The following is an 18,570-nucleotide window of genomic DNA, read 5'->3' as shown; positions in this document are numbered from 1 at the left end:
TCTGAACACTTAACCTTCAAGATATTCTATCAACAATTTATAAGTAAAGAAATAATATTACTGAGCTTTCCTGTAATTCAAGTTAAGAAAACATTACCAAATAGATGTCCCTTGAGAATTCAACTAGGCCTTCTTTGTATTCCTTCCCTGTATTTCTTCTCATCATCACCATTCATAAACTCAACTACTTTCCTTCCACTGTTTTGGCCATTAAAATTATAATATGAATTTGAAGATTGCTACTCAACCAGTATGAATAAGCAGCCCTGCTTCTCCTCATCCATGATGCAAATATATGTATAAAGTGATTTTTTTTTAAGATATATCTTTTAGGCTTTTACAAGTCAATAGACTGTTTTGCCTACCTTATTTCAACTAAAGAAGGTTTTTAAAAAAGTGTGGGAGGGTAATGTTAAACAAGTTCCTAACTCCCTGACAGCTTTATTTCAGTGTGTCCAGCTCTGAGGAAGCAAAGCTTCCTAAGTCCTGCCAGGACACAGTAATATGCAAAATCCTGAGGACATTCTGCTAACTTGAGGAGTAATTGTGGAAGCAGCGCGTTATGGAATTGAAAACTAATCCTGGATTTTCCAGGGCAATGTACATTTCCTGGAACATTCAACTCTCCCCAGGCAGAAGTCGCAATGTTTATAGCTTTCAGCCTCACTGTTTGTAAATGGAAAGCTGAGCTCAGATTTCACAGTCACTGATTAAGCTGCTGTTTTTTATCCAATATTGGGGGTGGGGAAGGACAGTGGGTTCTCTCATACTGAACCATAAACAGATGTTTTGTTATGTGTAATAAATTCCCTAACATTGCACTTCTTTTGAAGGGAAGGATGAGGGATGTAATAGAATACTTGAGCCAAAAGCTAAAAGAGTCTGTCTAGTTGGCATATCAAGTTAAAAATGAAAAGAAATCCCTATAGATAGTATACTATATGTATTCCATGATTTTATTTTTCAGTGTCAACATAATAGAATGCTAAAGCTAGAAGGACTTTAGAGGTCACCTAATCCAATCCTTTCTTTACAAAAGAGGAAACTGAAAGCCACTGAAGTAAAGGAACTTCCTCAGAGTCACATAGATAGTGTCAATACAGAGAACACATTAAATTCTCCTGACATCTAATACAGCATTACTTTACTGCATAAATGATCGTATAAAACATACACTGATTCTGTATGTTAACTACTAATGAGTGTCATGTACAGATTGTGACACACCATTTTAAATATACCTGAGTTGTATTTCTCACAGTCTTCATGATTGTAAAGCCAAGTATTTAGGCATTACATTGATCTGAGACCTTGCTCACTGGATCTACTTTACCCTACCTCCGCCTGCCCATTAAGAAATGCTTTTGACTAAGCCAGAAAGCTCAAAAAGCACTGGTTAGGAAGTCTGACTTGGCTGACTTGGTCAAGAAAAGAAGGATCAATTATGAGTTAGGAGGAAAAGTACTGGGTCAGAGTGTAAGGACATTTCCTAGTTTCTGTATTTGATACTTTGACATCTTGGTATTAAAGGGAAACAGAATATGCCATCCCAAAACACGTCCCTTTGGTATAAAGAGTATTTTAGGCTGATTATTTTAAGAAACAGATGAGAAAACCTCTGGAAACCAATAGAAATTATCTTTTTGTAAAAGACATTTGCATTTGCAAGGGAAATCTCCATTTGTATGGGCGTCTTCCTCTCAGTATCAGGAATTCGGAGAACACCGAATCTATAGAAACTCCTGAATGAGATGCTGACTTAAATCTGCATAGCAACTATACCCTTCTTTACTGTGTTTTGCCTGATAACCTCCTGTAACTGGCTTCCCCCATCCCAACATCTTTCGTTTTTAGTTGGAGATGGTATTTAAAGTGGTGATTTGGGCCATTCAGGTTATTACTGTTTTCCTGTGTACCTCATATGTACATAGGAGGAAATAATATACATGTTATTATACTTCTGTTTGCTTTTCTCCTGTTAATTTGTCCTTTATTATAGAAGGGTCTCAGACAAGAACCTACAAAGGTAGAGGAGGAATCATTTTTTTCTCCTCTACAGTGTCTCACAGGCCCTGGAGGGACTGCCCCTCCCAGAGCCAGCCAATTCCCAGAGAGAGTAAAGAACTGGCCTGCAAATGTACCATCCCTATGTACACGAACCAATCTAGAGCCCACACCCCAACCACCTCCTTTATTGGCTTTCACTCTCTGGGCCAGCATGCCCCTGCCCTAATCACCCCAGAGCCAGGAAACAGACAACTAATGAAACCAACACACGTTAACAAATATTTTATCATTCTAGCCTAATGAAACTGGCTAACTTGATTGATTTATGAGCCTATTTTGCAGAAGTTGACTGACCACCGATGAGACTAGCTAAGATTGGAGCCAACTGGGAAGAATTCTTACAGCTGTGCAGAAGGGACAAGGAAAGAACAAAAGTAACCTCTGTGATGACCCACCTAGAGATCTTTCCCCCTTCATCATGCTTATGCCACCATTTTCTGAACATGTATCACATTAAGAGGCATGATTCCTGAATATACATGCTCAGAAAGGACACCTCCCTCTATCCCTATATCCAGTCATCATACTCCAGCCTACCCCTTACCCTTAAATACACCAACCCAACCCTTCAGGGAGGTAGATTTGAGAAATCTTCTCCCGTCTCCTTGCTTGGTGCCCTGCAATAAAACCTTTTTCTCTGCTGCAAAAGACACTGGTGTCAGTGTTTGAATTGATGCACACTGGGCAACAGGCCTTTGTCTGGTAACCCTAAGAACAGCCCCTACACCCCAGAGCCCACTCAAATTATTCAAACAAGCCAATCTTAAACCTGCTTGCCCTGTCTTGCCCATTACTTCCCGTGGAAAACACATTTTCCCGTTTCTCCTGCTTGCCCACATCCTCCCCTTTCTCATTCTGCCTCCCGACCAACACTGGTGGATCCCCCATGTGGCCGTGTGTGGTGTAATGTGTCCCTTCCTCTTAGGAACTGTGAGTAACAAACTATCTTTTCAAGCAGCCGGGGAGGTTCTAGTCTATTCTGTCTCACGGCAGCCTCCCCCTTCCACACAATCACGCTGAGCTCGTACCCGCGCTTGGAATCGGGCGGCAACCTCAGCCGCGCCTGCAGCCTGCCACCAGCTCTGGATCATGGACCCCCGCAAAGTGAGTGAGCTTCAGGCCTTCCTGAAAATGTGTAAGCAGGATCTGAGCGTTCTGCACACCGAGGAAATGCGCTTCCTGCGGGAGTGGATGGAGAGCATGGGGGGTAAAATACCACCTGCTACTCATAAAACTAAATCAGAAGACAATATCAAGGAAGAAAAAAGATAGTAAGAAGGTGGAGGAAAACATAAAGACAGACGAACCATCACGTGAGGAAAGTGATCTAGAAATTGACAATGAAGGTGTGATTGAACCAGATACTGATGCCCCTCAAGAAATGGGAGATGAAAATGTAGAAATAACCGAGGAAATGATGGATCAGGCAAATGATAAAAAAGTGGTTGCCACTGATGCCCTAAATGACAGTGAACTACAGAAAGCCATTGACTTGTTCACAGATGCCATCAAACTGAATCCTCGCTTGGCCATTCTGTATGCCAAGAGAGCCAGTGTCTCCATCAAATTACAGAAGTCAAATGCTGCCATTCAAGACTGTGACAGAGCTATTAAAATAAATCCTGATTCAGTTCAGCCTTATAAGTGGCAGGGGAAAGCACACAGACTTCTGGGCCATTGGGAAGAAGCAGCACATGATCTTGCCCTTGCTTGTAAACTGGATTACGATGAAGATGCTAGTGCAATGCTGAAAGAAGTTCAACCGAGGGCCCAGAAAATTGCTGAACATCAGAGAAAGTATGAGCGAAAACACAAAAAGTGAGAGATCAAAGAAAGAATAGAAAGCGTTAAGAAGGCTCGGGAAGAACATGAGAGAGCCCAGAGGGTGGAAGAAGCCAGACGACAATCAGGAGCTCAGTATGGCTCTTTCTCAGGTGGCTTTCCTGGGGGAACGTCTGGTAATTTTCCTGGAGGAATGCCTGGAATGGCAGGGGGATGCCTGGAATGTAGGAATGCCTGGGCTCAATGAAATTCTTAGTGATCCAGAGGTTCTCGCAGCCATGCAGGATCCAGAAGTTATGGTGGCCTTCCAGGATGTGGTCCAGAACCCAGCAAATATGTCAAAATATCAGAGCAATCCAAAGGTTATGAATCTCATCAGTAAACTGTCAGTCAAATTTGGAGGTCAAGCCTAATGCCCTTCTGACAAATAAAGCCCTTGCTGAAGGAAAAGTAACTTCGATCACCTAATGGATGCCGCAATAATACAAACCAGTGTACCTCTGACCTTCTCATGAAGAAAGCTGGGGTGCCATGAAGAGAATCCCTACCCCTCTGCCCCACATTCAACTGAAACATTCTACAGTGGTTTGCCATTAGGGTATTCATTCAGATAATGTTTTCCTACTAGGAATTACAAACTTTAAATACTTTTTAAAACTTAAAAATATTTTAAAACATATTAAAAGGATATGTTAGTCTCTACATTTTTCTTTACTAATCATTTCAGTTTTTTTCCTTTGGATGAATTGGGCAAGGAAGATACTTCAGTGTGGAAGATTTATTGCTCAGTTTGAGTGAAATAAAGGTTTATTAGTGGGAGGCAAATATAACATTTAAATAGATGAAGTTTGAGTTAGAGATACGGTTTCTGAGGCATTTTGACTTGTCTTTTTAAATGTTTTATTTTTTAAACACAGTTTATTTGGATAAAACCATTGTGACCACCAGTATTGCAGTAGGACCTGGGTAGAGACTGGAAGTGCTTGGCAGGGCAGCAGCAACTTTATTCCTTTTATATACTGTGCACCCATGTGCAGATGCATTTAAATCTTACACTGTGGTGAAGGGATGATTTTTATAATGCTGCAGTAGAATTGGATTACTTAGCTGTCTTCTTGTCTGATATAGAAAATAAATGTTTTGCATTATTTCCACAAAAAAAAAAACCCAAACTATCTTTCCAATGGAAATTTTTGCTTGATCTGTTGACCTCACCTTATCTGAATAAAAGTATTTACATTTTACAACAAAGAGGTCAAAGTCCAGGAAAACTAAAGGTGCCAAAATCCAAAATGGATTTAAAGAAAGCAAGAAGAAACAAGAGATCGGGGCGCCTGGGTGGCTCAGTTGGTTAAACCGCTGCCTTCAGCTCAGGTCATGATCCCAGGGTCCTGGGATAGAGCCCCACATCGGGCTCCCTGCTCATGCAGGAAGCCTGCTTCTCCCTCTGCCTGCCGCTCCCCCTGCTTGTGCTCTCTCCCTCTCTCTCTCTCTCTCGCTATCTCTCTCTGTGTGTCAAATAAATAAATAAAATCTTTAAAAAAAAAAAAGAAGAAACAAGAGATAAGCTATAAGCAGGGAGAATATGGCAAAGGTCTAGCTCAGGAAGAACTCTGCAAACCCAGAATTCTGATTGTGGTATAATTTTGGTGCCTTCCTGATAATACGGGAGGGTTGCCTTAAAATGGCATATTAACAATTTCTTGAACACACTGCCTAATAAATGGTATGTGAGAACTTTAACATTCCTAGACAAGACTCACTATGTAGCATGCCCATGATCAGTGCCCCATTGTAATTTTAACATAGCTTCTTGATCATCTCCTGCTTTTTCTTTCTCCACTCCTTAATTCATCTCTTCTACTGTTTCTAAGTCATAGCTTGTATATTGATAAGAATCTCCCATAATTTTTTTTAATTTCTTTTTCAATTACATATTGAATCTTCACTATTACATTTAAAGCTCTTCAAATACTGTCTCCAGCATAGCCGCCAGCCTTGACTTCCACCATTCCACTCTATTCTCTATCATCTGGCTAACTTAAACCATCCATTGTTCCCAGCACATTCTCCCCATGAGCTGAACTACTCCATCGATAGAAGCACCATAGAATGTATTTTATAATATTAGCTTTAGAAACAAGTATACCTGGGTCTGAATGCTTAGCTCCTCCAACAAACCGTGCTCTGATCCTAGAACTTTAAGTTTCTTTTTTCTCATGCTGGAGGAATCAGAATGGGTTCCCTGGGAAATCACCAAGATAATAATATCCATGTTATAGAATTCTTAAACAGGTTAAATGAGATAGTATGTATAAAGATTTCAGCACAATTTTGATGTGAATTAATTCTAGTTAATAGCAACTATTATATCATTTCTAGCCTTAAAGTAGTGTTCCTGAGTTTTCAAAGTATGTCATGTACACTGCCAGGTATATTCAAGAAGTTCTGATACATGTTATAATTGATGTCATTTTTCAAATGAAAAAAACTCATACTCAAGAGAAATAACTTGCTCAAGCTCATACAATTAGGTAAGAATTACAAGTTTCTTCACTGTTTCTTACTTTCACTCTTTCTTCTCTACACTAAGCTGACCTAATGCCCATAAAGTCATTTAGGGAAGGGACTGTGACTCATTTATCTTTTACTTTCACAGTACTTGAGAATTTTTTTTAATTTAACTTAACTTCATTGAGTATTTGTTATGTGTGCAGCATTGTTTTAAGAAATTTATATAAATTATATCATTTAAATATGATGACACCTCACAAGATATATATTATAATGTCCATTTTCAAGTGAGGAAATGGAGAATCACAGAGATTAGCCTGCTCAAACCACACAGCAGTATTTGGGAACACCATAGCTACCTATGGCAAAATGTGCCACATTAAATAAGCTGCAAGTCAAAACAGGCATGTAATTCGTTTCTATTGAATTAAATTTTAATTGACATCTGGAAAATACATCCTCCCACTCTGCTAAAGAGTGTAAAAATGGTGATATGTTCTGGAAAACCTGTGTGCATGTGTGTGTATGTGTGTGGGTGTGTATAGTATCTGAGTATGCTGTGTATATTTTAATAAGCATTCTAACTTTCTTTCAGAACTAATAGAAATCCTCAGTGTAACACATGGCTACTTTGGGAGCAGGGGGCAGGGATAAGGGTGCAGACATAAGCGCCATGGGATAAACCTTTTTTTTGTTTTTTTTTTTAATTTTTTTATTGTAGGATAAACCTTTTCAGCTTCCTTTGCAGCTAGCTGTGACCCCGTGGAAAGTTCTGATCAATGGGATGTTAGGAAAAATGATGTAAATTAAGTTCTGAGACATACCTTAAAGGCAAGTGCAAGCTACTTCTCCCTTTCCCCATCCTGCTGAAAACATGGATATGATGGCTGGAGAGGTACAATTTAGACCAGGATAGTAAATATCATTCCCTAGGAATGACAGTATGGAAATCTCAAGGTAGCCTGAGTCCCAGTTAGCTACTGAGCCATCTTGCCTTTACTGAACTCAAAATCCTAACTTCCACTTAAACCAATGTTATTTTGGCTCCCGATAGCTGAATTATCACAAAACTTATTTACTAATTATTTACTAATGACTAAGACAAAGCTAACGAAAAAAGAAGGAAACAATTGAAATGTATTTTTGAGGGACTGATGAGTTAAGTATCAAGCCATAGAAATATGGAATCTGAGAGTTGGGAGGGATATAAAGAGTCTAATCTACACACAGAGGTGATGCTCAAATCCACTCTCCAAACTTTACCAAGTGAAGGAAAGCTATAAATAAATATGCTGAATTAGATGCATCTAAAGCAAAGTGTGAAATTTTGACAGTTGTCAGAGCCACATCTATGAGTTAAGTAAGTACTTGTTACTTGAGTGGAGTATGTGCAAAGCACTGGTATGAGCCTAAAACATGCTGGTTCTATATGAGATGCCACATGAGGGACAAAACTGTCAGGAGACACGGTGGAGGCCCAAAGCGGGTATTTCTGAAGAGAAGATTATCAGATGCTCACATAAGATTTACCACTCAATGCTATATCTAATGTCTATTTTGTTCATCTAATTCAGAAGACTCTGACTCAAATCGTAGGGACTTATTTTCTCTTATTGTGTCCCTAAGTGCACATCTTCAATGATTTGCTTCATGGGAAGCAGGACCAGATCACATGAGACTCATTTTGGTTTTTAAAATATGTGTATTATTGAGTTATATTTGCATGATTATGCAGACAAGTTGAAAGCAAGGTCATTGTTGCTGTACGAAGAGAAACTGGTTTATTCTCATGTTTATGCCAACTGTTCAGAAGGAAAACAAAAAACCAAAGATGCTTACATGCTGATAGTGCCTTAGCTAGCAGGAAGTTCAATACTATGCTCCTTAGCAGTGTGACACAGCATCTGTCTAGAGGCCTGAGAAATTGTAATATTCAAGCATACAGCAAAGAGATTCCAAGAATGATTAAGACATGTTACTCCCTTCTGTACCTTAAGGGGCGGATATGGGTAAGAAAAGAACAGCTTGGCCCATGAGCAACCAGGATCTTCCTGCTTGACTTCTGGATTAACCCAGTCCCTCACCCCAGAGCTTAGAGGCTTGCACTAACCCTGCAGCACCAAAGCAAGGCTTCACATCCATCTTCCTGAATATATCCTTCCTGAATATATCCTCAAGAACTGATTATAAAAGGCCAACCTAAAAGATGCTCTAAAATCTGTTGAAAATTCAATTCTCTTCATCCAACATAATTGCTTCTCCAACCATTTAGCATATTTCTCTCTGTTTTTTTTTAAAGATGTGATTTTGTATGTTCCATTGAAGTGGGAATAAACTGTTACAAAATGTATTTTTATAAAAAGAAAAAAGCAGGATTATTTGGAAAGTTTTGTTTGACTTGCATTCTCCACTGGTCATGTGCCCACAAACAATGCCGCTATGATCTATTATCAAAACATATTTTACTCCTTTAGAAGGGCTGAAATAACTTCTAGTGGTTATGTCACAACTAGCTAAAAATAAAAGCATTCAATTGTACATCTCTATATTAATTGTATTTGTCACTATTTTTATATTATAAAAAAAGTATTATTAACATTTAAGCAAAATAAATTTTTTTTATTTAATAAACACTCTTAACCTGATTATTTGGTTGGAGTTAAAGACTAGGTATTTTATAAAATCATATCATCTTCTTGATAATATTTGCTTATTATAAAAAATGTTTAAAGAAAAAAACTGTAACTGTGTGTGGTGATGGATGTTAATTACACTTACTGTAGGTGATTTCACAATATATACAAATACTGAATCGTTATGCTGTACACCTGAAACTAACATAATGTTAGATGTCAATTATAGCTAACTTAAAACAATTTTTTTTTTTTTAGAAAGAGAGCACACAAGCAGGGGGTGAGGATTTAGAGGGAAAGGGAGGAGAGAATCTTAAGCAGACTCCCCACCTAGCACAGGAGCCCACACGGGGCTCAATCCCACAACCCCGAGATCATGACCTGAGCCGAAATCCAGAGTCGGACACTTAATTGACTGAGTCACACAGGCACCCCAATTATATCTCACTTTTTTAAAAAGTTCAAAAAATGTATGAAATACAAGTGTAAAGAAGAAATAAAACTTATAATCCCATCATAGAAATTTTAACAAAACCATATTCTGGTACATTTTATAAAATGTTAACATATCCCATATTTTATATTTACAATTATATCACAAGCATTTTTCCATGTTTAAGATATCTTCTCTTCGCCTTGATATTTTATTTGCATTCTTTTTTGCTACATGGACTATATTTTATTTGCTTTTAACTCCTTAAGTTTCTTGGAAATCTTCTGGCAGTAGAGGTTAAAGATTCTTCTAAATATATTTCATTGTAGTGCTGTTCAAAATAAAGAATAAATGTACTTCATTTAAGTCACCCCCTTATATGATTAAAATAAATTAAATTTAGGTTCCATCTGTCCCTTATTGTGGCGGCAAGGCATGTGTGTTTAGCTCTGTGATGAATGGCCCTGGTCTCTGCATGATGCCCACATCATCAAGTTCAGAGGCACAAAAACTAACACATTTAAGTTCATCCTTGTGGCTCCAGCTCATGCTTGTGCATTCCAGGTTGTTCTTTTTTAAAAACAGCTTTATTGAAGTATAAGTTACATTCCATAAAATTCACACAATGTAGGTGTACAATTTATTGACTTATAGTAAATTTACAGAACTGTGTATCCAACAGCATAATCTAGTTTTAGAATATTTCTAAAGGGGCCTTTTCTGAATATTTCATATAAACAGCATCATACAATATATTGTCATTTGGACCTGACATCTTTCACCTAGCATAATGATTTTGAAGTTCATGTGTGTTATAGAATGTATCAGTGTTTTGGTTTTTTTTTTGTTACATGAATATACAACATTTTGTTTATACATTCATGATAGAAATTTGAAATGTTTGTGATTTTTATCTATTTTGAATATGTTGCTATGAACATTTCGGTTCAAGTTTTTGCATGAACATATGTTACCATTAGATTCATAGAAATAGATATTGGATTCTATGATAGGTAAGTTTATATAGCTGTTGATGAAACTGCCAAACTGTTTTCCAAAGTAGCTATGCCACTTCACATTCCAACCAACAATGTGTGAGGTTTCTTGTTTCTCCACATCTAGCCAATATTTGTTATTAACCACCTTTCCTATTATAGCTATTCTAGTAGGCGTGCATTGCTACCTTATGATTTTGATTGGCATTTCTCTAATAACATGATTATTGAGCACCTATTCCAGTTTTTATTAGCCATTTGTATGTCTTCTCTGATGAAAGGTCTGTTCAAGTCTTTGCTTATTTTTTAAATTAGATTGTCTTACTCTGATCAAGTTGTGAGAGTTATTTATATATTTCAGATGCAAGTCCTTTATTACATACATAAATGCAAATATTTTCTCCAGTCTATAACTGGACTGTTTCTGGACGTTTTTAATTTTTATAATAAAAATTTATAATTTTTATGATAAAATTTTAAAAAATTTTATCATTTTTTCTTTTTTGGTCTGCTTTTGGTATCATTTCTAAGATCTCTGTACCTAATCTAGGGCCACAAAGATTTTCTCCTATGTGATCAACCTAGAAGTTTTAGCTCTTACATATAGCTCTATAATCCATCATGAGTTATTTTTTATTTATGGTGTGAGGTATGATTCTAAGTTCTTTTTTTTTTAAATAGATGTCCAATTGTCCCAGAACCACTTGCAAATTCTATCCTTTTCCCCACTGAATTTCCCTGGCACTTCAGTCCAGCTTGTTCTGGCTCTCTCTCACTTTGCATCAATTTTTGTTTCCCAAATGCCTGCCCTATAAGTATCAAGCTCCAGCATCAGACAAGAAGACGAATGCTGCAGAGACTGTTTAAGCAGCTCCAAAAACTGCATATGGTTAAAATCCTTAAGATAGATAGGTAGACAGACTGTTACTGGTTTTGTTTCTTTGAATTCTCACTAATAATCAGGACTATACTTACTGTACAATGCCTACTAATCTGAAATTTTCAACTAAAATTTTTTGTGGTAAATATTACTCAGCCAATCAAAGATTTACTATTTATATTGAGAGTTGTAAATATTCTCTAACTACTAGTTAAGCATACCTCTGTATTCTACTGGTTTCAGTGTTCACATCTAAGTCCTTTAATTTTACAAACCTCCCAATTCTTGAGATGTTGAATTTACTCATCTCTTAGTATGTATATAATAAGTTGTTTTATGCCAGCCAGGTCTGAGGATATCTTTCTGTTGAATTTATAGATAAATGAAAATTTAATTGTGTATTAAATTCTTGACTCAAGGGATATTTTTGTTTCCTTGGAAAACCATAAGGAAAGATATATGTTTATTTTCTCATTCTTTTGTCAATATAATATTAACTCTCCTCTTTTTACTTTTCCCAGGCACTTCTGGAAATTTTTAATTAATACATTTTGAAGATGTTCTCCTGAGAGCATATGATTAGAACTGCTGTGCTTCTGTTAAATTAAAATCCTTGTCATTAGGCCATGCCTATCTGTATATCCTATTGGACTTTTTAAGCTTAAAGTCTACTCCTTTTTTTTTTTACATTAATATAATTACTCTAGTTTTCCTTTACTTAATACTTCCCAGAAAATCTTTTTTCATTTTTTACATCCCGACTTTTCAGTTTATTTTTGTCTTAGATATGTTTCTTAATAATATCATATGATAAAAATTTGCACTTTATCTTATCTGATGTTTGTCTTTTAATTGTGTAATTTAACCCAATTATGTATATTGTGATTAAGTGCTACCATCATCTTGCTTGCTTTATATTGTTACCACTTTTTCTCTCCCTTTTTGTCCTTTCTTTCTGGGGTTAAGTATTTTTTTCTTTGTTTTCTTCTTATTCCAATTTTTTTCCTTGTAGATATACACAATTTGTTCTTTCTTTTTAATTGGTAACCCTTGAACTTTTACCATGCATGTTTATTATTTAATGATTTCTAAAGTTAATGTATTAATCCCACCCATGAAACATAAGCACTGTAGACTAAGTTAACTCATTAGAGAAGGGACTGATGAGGCTCAAACATGGACAAAAGCAAAAAAATCCTGAAACCCTTCTTCAAGGTACAGCATAATATCTCATTTTCTGTGAAATATTATATCAGTTTCCCAAAAGTTGATCATTCTCTTGCCCCCATCTTACTTAACACAAAGTTTCTTTGTGTATATGCATACTTTAGTATGATTTCCTTGAGGATGAGGAATAGATCAGCTTTTTTTTAGTAGTACCTGACACCAGACACAGTATATATTAGCATACATTTAGTCTAGTGAATGAATTTTAAAAAGTAACAATTTTATGTTCCTATGCATTTATGATTTTTCATTCTCTCATATTTCAGGGAGATAACCAGTTTTATCAAAAACTTTACCCAGCATGACCACTCATAAGAGAGAAAATCTTAATAAGATTCAAATCACAGGGCACCTGGGTGGCTCAGTTGGTTAAGCGACTGCCTTCGGCCCAGGTCATGATCCTGGAGTCCCGGGATCGAGTCCTGCATTGGGCTCCCTGCTCAGCAAGGAGCCTGCTTCTCCCTCTAACCCTTCCCCCTCTCATGTACTCTCTCTCTCTCTCTCTCAAAATAAATAAATAAATCTTTAAAAAAAAAAAGATTCAAATCACAGTTCATATATTTCATATATACGTGTCTACACTTTTGATTTTAAGTATTATTCTGGTCTTTGCCCCTAACTAATTCATCCAAACAGCTTAAGTATAATGATTTTAGTTTGAGAGAAGCAGGATTAGGCCTTTTATAAATTATTCTATAAAATTAAATCTGTGTCATAAAGAGTTCCATGCGTTTAGGAAGCAAAAGAGGGAAGCTGACCTAATTATGGCTGAGCTAAATGAGTTGTGGTTATTCTTATGTTTATTCATATTATTTTGAAAGAAAATGAAAACTATCATGCTATCTTAAAACACCGTCTGCATTATTTTCTCAAAATTTTATTTACCTTTGTATGTCATGCTGCTTTCACATTCAAAGTTTTTCCAAACTCCTCTAGGGCAAGAATCATGGGCTGTGCAGATCTGTATCCTCCCTGGCAGCCAACCATGCAGTGGTCACTTGGTAAATTTGTGATCATTGTGTCTAGAAACAAATGAATACATGAGTTAGTGAGTGAATAAAGATACAAGAGAGTAACTAAATGCAATGGCCTGTCATTTTCTACCTAGCTTTTTTTGCAACTTCCCCATTATTATTTAGAATTAAATTTTATTTAAATTTATTTAAAATTATTTGAATATATTTTTTTGTTTAAAAAAGGAACATTTCTTTTTTGTTTGTTTGACTGTTTTGTGTTTTTTTGTGTAGTTCAACCTGAAACAGGTCCATAAGTTTATGAGTGTGCATTAATAAATATTCCTTTTAGTTATTAGAAATGGAATGAATTACATAATCATATTTTGAAGAGAAACCAACAAAAATGGAGAAAAGAGGTAACATGAAAAAGAGAAATAGACCAAAGGGTTAAAGAGGACCTCTGAAACGCATCTGAGATATGCACCCAAATGCAGACAAAGTTACACATTAGTCATTTCAGATTATGGAGTACAACCATCCTTCCTAACAAGTTGACTTTTTTAAAAGTCACCATAAATAACTGCCCAATATTAAATCAAAATTTCTCATTATGATAAAAGATAAACATGATTGATGCTGTCATAAAAGTCTCATGTGTACAGATTGTTTTATTTATTCCTCATGATCCTTTGACCTAGGAAGATGAAACCAAGTTTTAGAGGGGCTAAGATATTGGCAGAACCAAGACTTGACCATAGGAAATCTGATTTCAGGGTCCACCCTCAAAATTATTATACTCTTTGCTTCCCAGTACAGTAATAGAAATAATTCTCTTCATAGCAAATTGGTGGTACAACAAGAACAACGGTTCTTCACTCTTAGGAACCCTCAATTTAAAAGATATTCATATATTTGAGGTTACATTTAGAGTTATTTCCTATTTTAAGAGGCAGTAATATAGGGATAATTGTAGTCCCTGCTTCTTCTTCCTCTCTCTATGTCCTGCTCCAAACATTTCCACAACACATCCCCATCCCCTCCACATACACACACCACTTTTTAATCTGTACCTAATCTACCTAGTATACACAGGTCAGTTTTTCATACGTTCTTCTGCTATAGCAAATAGGAAGATAAGAATGCTCCTAGTACTTGAAATTTCCTGTTTCCAGAACCATCCAAGGGGTAGGTGACACAGGAAGTAAGACAGTTAAGTGACTAAGAATTTAAGCTCCAGAATCAAAGTCTCTGGCCTGTAATTACTATTTGTGAGACATCAGGCAAGTTTTTATTAACCTCATCTGTAAAATGGGGGAATAAAACAATTTCCAGTTGTTGTAAGGATCTAATTATATACTATCTATAATGTTTTTCACTTACGCATGTCACATAGTAAATGCTCAACTAATGTTAGATATGTATGTTAATTCTTATCTGGAAAAAGATCTAGTATCAAATGGTGCCATAATTAAGTTGTTGTTTGTGGTGCTTTTTAGCAGATTCAGTATGTCAGCTACATAGAAAACCATCTATTGTCCAAATGTTAACATGGTAATTATGTAGAGGGCTCCTTTGCAATTCTGCAATTCTACATAGAGCAGGAAATAAATGTGTTACAAGAGCCATATTAAGTTTCTGCCATGGAAGATAAAGGCATATTGAAATTATTTAGATGGAAACATTGTGCCTCTATTTATAAGGCTCTAAACTGCAATTGGGGAAAGTATTATGTGCTTGCAGGCATTTTTCTGGCCTACCTTTATGAAGAGATGGGATAGCTCTCTTTAAAGAAGAACACAGGGGGGCAGAGCAAGATGGCGGAGGAGTAGGAGAACTGGGTTTCCTCTGGTCTCAGGAATTCAGCTAGATAGGGATCAAACCATTCTGAACACCTACGAACTCAACAGGAGATCGAAAAAAAGAATAGCAACAACTCTCTGAGCAGAAAAGCGACCACTTTCTAGAAGGTAGGACATGCAGAGAAGTGAATCCAAGGCGATATTCGGGAGGATAGACGGCAGGGGAGGGGACCTCCGTCGGCCGCTTCTGGCAAGTGATAGAGCCGCGGAGCACAAAATCCGAACTTTTAGAAGTCAGCTCCGCTGAGGGACATCGCTGCAGTGGGTAAGCGGGGGGTGGAACCCTTGTGGGACAGTGTGGTCTCAGGACCCTCGGGGTCACGGAAAGACCGGGGGTGCCTGAGTGCGGCAGAGCTCCCAGGTATCGGAGCGGGGAAGCCAGCTGCAGAGACAGAGCCGAGGCGTGGGCTCTCAGCTCGGGGTTGCCATAAACCGTGATCCGCGGCCCAGTCGGGCCACTGCTCCTCCAGCAGGGACCCAACAAGCGGCAGATCCGGGGAGACTCCCCTTCCTCCTCTGGGAGGAGCGGCGCGGGAGCGCGCCACAGGGATCTGCTGGGTTTGGAGGCTCCACACGGGGTCGGGTGCCAGAGATAGAAACGCTCGGTCACAGGCCGGGTGAGCACGGAGTGCGGCCGGAGACAGGGGACATGGAAGTGACTGACTGCTTTTATCTGGGGGCGCACTGAGGAGCGGGCCCCCGAGTTCTCGGCTCCTCGCAGGCAGAGATTTTCACTCTCGTCCTCCAAAGCTGTATGGAAAGCTTGCAGGGAACAAAAACTCCCGAGAGCAAACCCGAGCAGATTACTTAGCCCGGACCGGTAAGGGCGGGGCAATTCCGCCTCCGGCAAAGACATTTGGGAACCACGGCAACAGGCCCCTCCCCCAGAAGATCATCAAGAACAGCCAGGCAAGACCAAGTTTACCGATCAAGGAGAACGGGAGAACTCCAGCGCTAGGGGAATACTGAAAATAGAATTCATGGCTTTTTTACCATGATTAATTAGTGTTTCAAAGTTAATTTTTTTAACTGTTTTTTTGAATTTTTCTTTTTCCCCTTTTCAACCAATATCTTATCAATCCCTTTTTTAAAAAAACACTTTTATTTTCATTTTTAGAGTCACATTCTATCCCTTCATAGTAGTTACCCTTATTTATGGTATATATATATATATATATATATAAGTTGTTCTCTCTTTAAAATTTTGAGATACAGTTTCTTCTAACATATCAAAATGGACCCTAAATCTCTAGTGCATGGCTTTGTTCTAGTCTCCTGCCTGATCACATTCTCTCCCTTTTTTTTTCTTTCTTTCTTTTTTTTAATCCTCTTCTTTCTTTTTTCAAGCACATTCTCAATTCCTTTATTAAAATGTTTTATAATTTTCATCTTTACAGTCATCTGCCATCCCTTCATTGTATCAACCCTTATTTTGTACATATATAAGTCTTTCTTTCTTTAAAATTTTAGGAGACCCTTTCTTCTAACAGACCAAAATACACCCAAAATCTAGTGTGTGGCCTTGATCTAGACACTAGCCTGATCATATTTGATCATATTCTGCTTTATTTTGTGTTGTTCTGTTTTTGTTTCTTCTTACCTTTTTCTTTCTCTTTCTTTTTTCTTTCTTTCCCTTTCTTTTCCCCTGGTTTCAGGTCTTTTCTGATTTGTTTTGAGTATATTTTCTGGGGATGTTGTTAACCTGTTAGCATTTTGTTCTCTCATTCATCTGTTCTCCTCTGGACAAAATGACAAAACAGAAAAAATCACCTCAACAAAAAGAACAAGAGGTAGTACCGTCCCCCAGGCACTACCCAATATGGACATTAGTAATATGTCGGACCTAGAGTTAGAATCATGATTTTAAAGATACTAGCTGGGCTTGAAAAAAGCGTGGAAGTTATTAGAGAAACCCTTTCTGGAGAAATAAAAGAACTAAAATCTAACCAAGTTGAAATCAAAAAGGCTATTAAGGAGGTGCAATAAAAAATGGGGGCACTAATTGCTAGGATAAATGAGGCAGAAGAGAGAATTAGCGATATAGAAGACCAAATGATGGAAAATAAAGAAGCTGAGAAAAAGAAAGAGAAACAACTACTGGATCACGAGGGCAGAATTTGAGAGATAAGTGATACGATAAGACGAAACAACATTAGAATAATTGGGATTCCAGAAGAAGAAGAAAGAGAGAGAGGGGCAGAAGGTATATTGGAGCAAATTATAGCACAGAACTTCCCTAATGAGGGGAAGGAAACAGGCATCAAAATCCAGGAAGCACAGAGAACCCCTCTCAAAATCAATAAAAATAGGTCAACACCCTGACATCTAATAGTTAAACTTATGAGTCTCAGAGACAAAGAGAAAATCCTGAAAGCAGCTCGGGAGAAGAGATATGTAACCTACAATGGTAGAAATACTAGATTGGCAACAGACCTTTCCACAGAGACCTGGCAGGCCAGAAAGGACTGGCACGATATCTTCAGAGCACTAAACGAGAAAAATATGCAGCCAAGAATACTATATCCAGCTAGGCTGTCATTGAAAATTGAAGGAGAGATCAAAAACTTCCAGGACAAACAAAAACGAAAAGAATTTGTGAACACCAAACCAGCCCTACAAGAAATATTGAAAGGGATCCTCTAAGCAAAAAGAGAGCCTAAAAGCAGCATAGACCAGAAAGGAACACAGACAATATACAGTAACAGTGACATTACAGGCAATACAATGGCACTAAATTCATATCTTTCAATAGAAACCCTGAACGTAAATGGGCTAAATGCCCCAATCAAAAGTTTGGGTTATCACACAGGCTATCAGATTGAATTAAAAAACAAGACTCATCGATATGCTGTCTGCAAGAGACTCATTTTAGACCCAAGGACACCCCCAGATTGAAAGTGAGGGGGTGGAAAACCATTTACCATGCTAATGGACATCAAAAGAAAGCTGGGGTGGCAATCCATATATCAGACAAATTAGGTTTTAAACCAAAGACTGTAATAAGAGATGAGGAAGGACACTATATCCTACTTAGAGGGTCTACCCAACAAGAAGATCTAACGATTGTAAATATCTATGCCCCTAACATGGGAGCAGCCACTTACATAAGCCAATTAATAACAAAAGCAAAGAAATACATTGACAACAATACAATAACAGTGGGGGACTTTAACACCCCCCGACTGAAATGGACAGATCATCTAAGCAAAAGCTCAACAAGGAAA

The 18,570-nt window shown here is 37.5% G+C and overlaps 1 pseudogene; it reads left to right on the top strand.

Annotated features, from left to right (window-relative positions):
* Positions 1 to 3,156: 3,156 nt before the first annotated feature.
* LOC114212705 (hsc70-interacting protein pseudogene) lies at positions 3,157 to 4,262 on the top strand (annotated as a pseudogene).
* The last annotated feature ends 14,308 nt before the right edge of the window (positions 4,263 to 18,570 follow it).

The sequence above is a fragment of the Eumetopias jubatus genome, unplaced genomic scaffold (assembly GCF_037043125.1).
Source record: "Eumetopias jubatus isolate StellerSeaLion01/CBP00866 unplaced genomic scaffold, mEumJub1_p1.0 scaffold_3, whole genome shotgun sequence".
In the NCBI taxonomy this organism is placed as follows: Eukaryota; Metazoa; Chordata; class Mammalia; order Carnivora; family Otariidae; genus Eumetopias; species Eumetopias jubatus.
Note: the sequence above shows the minus strand (reverse complement) of the source record. Positions and strands in the feature narration are given on the sequence as shown.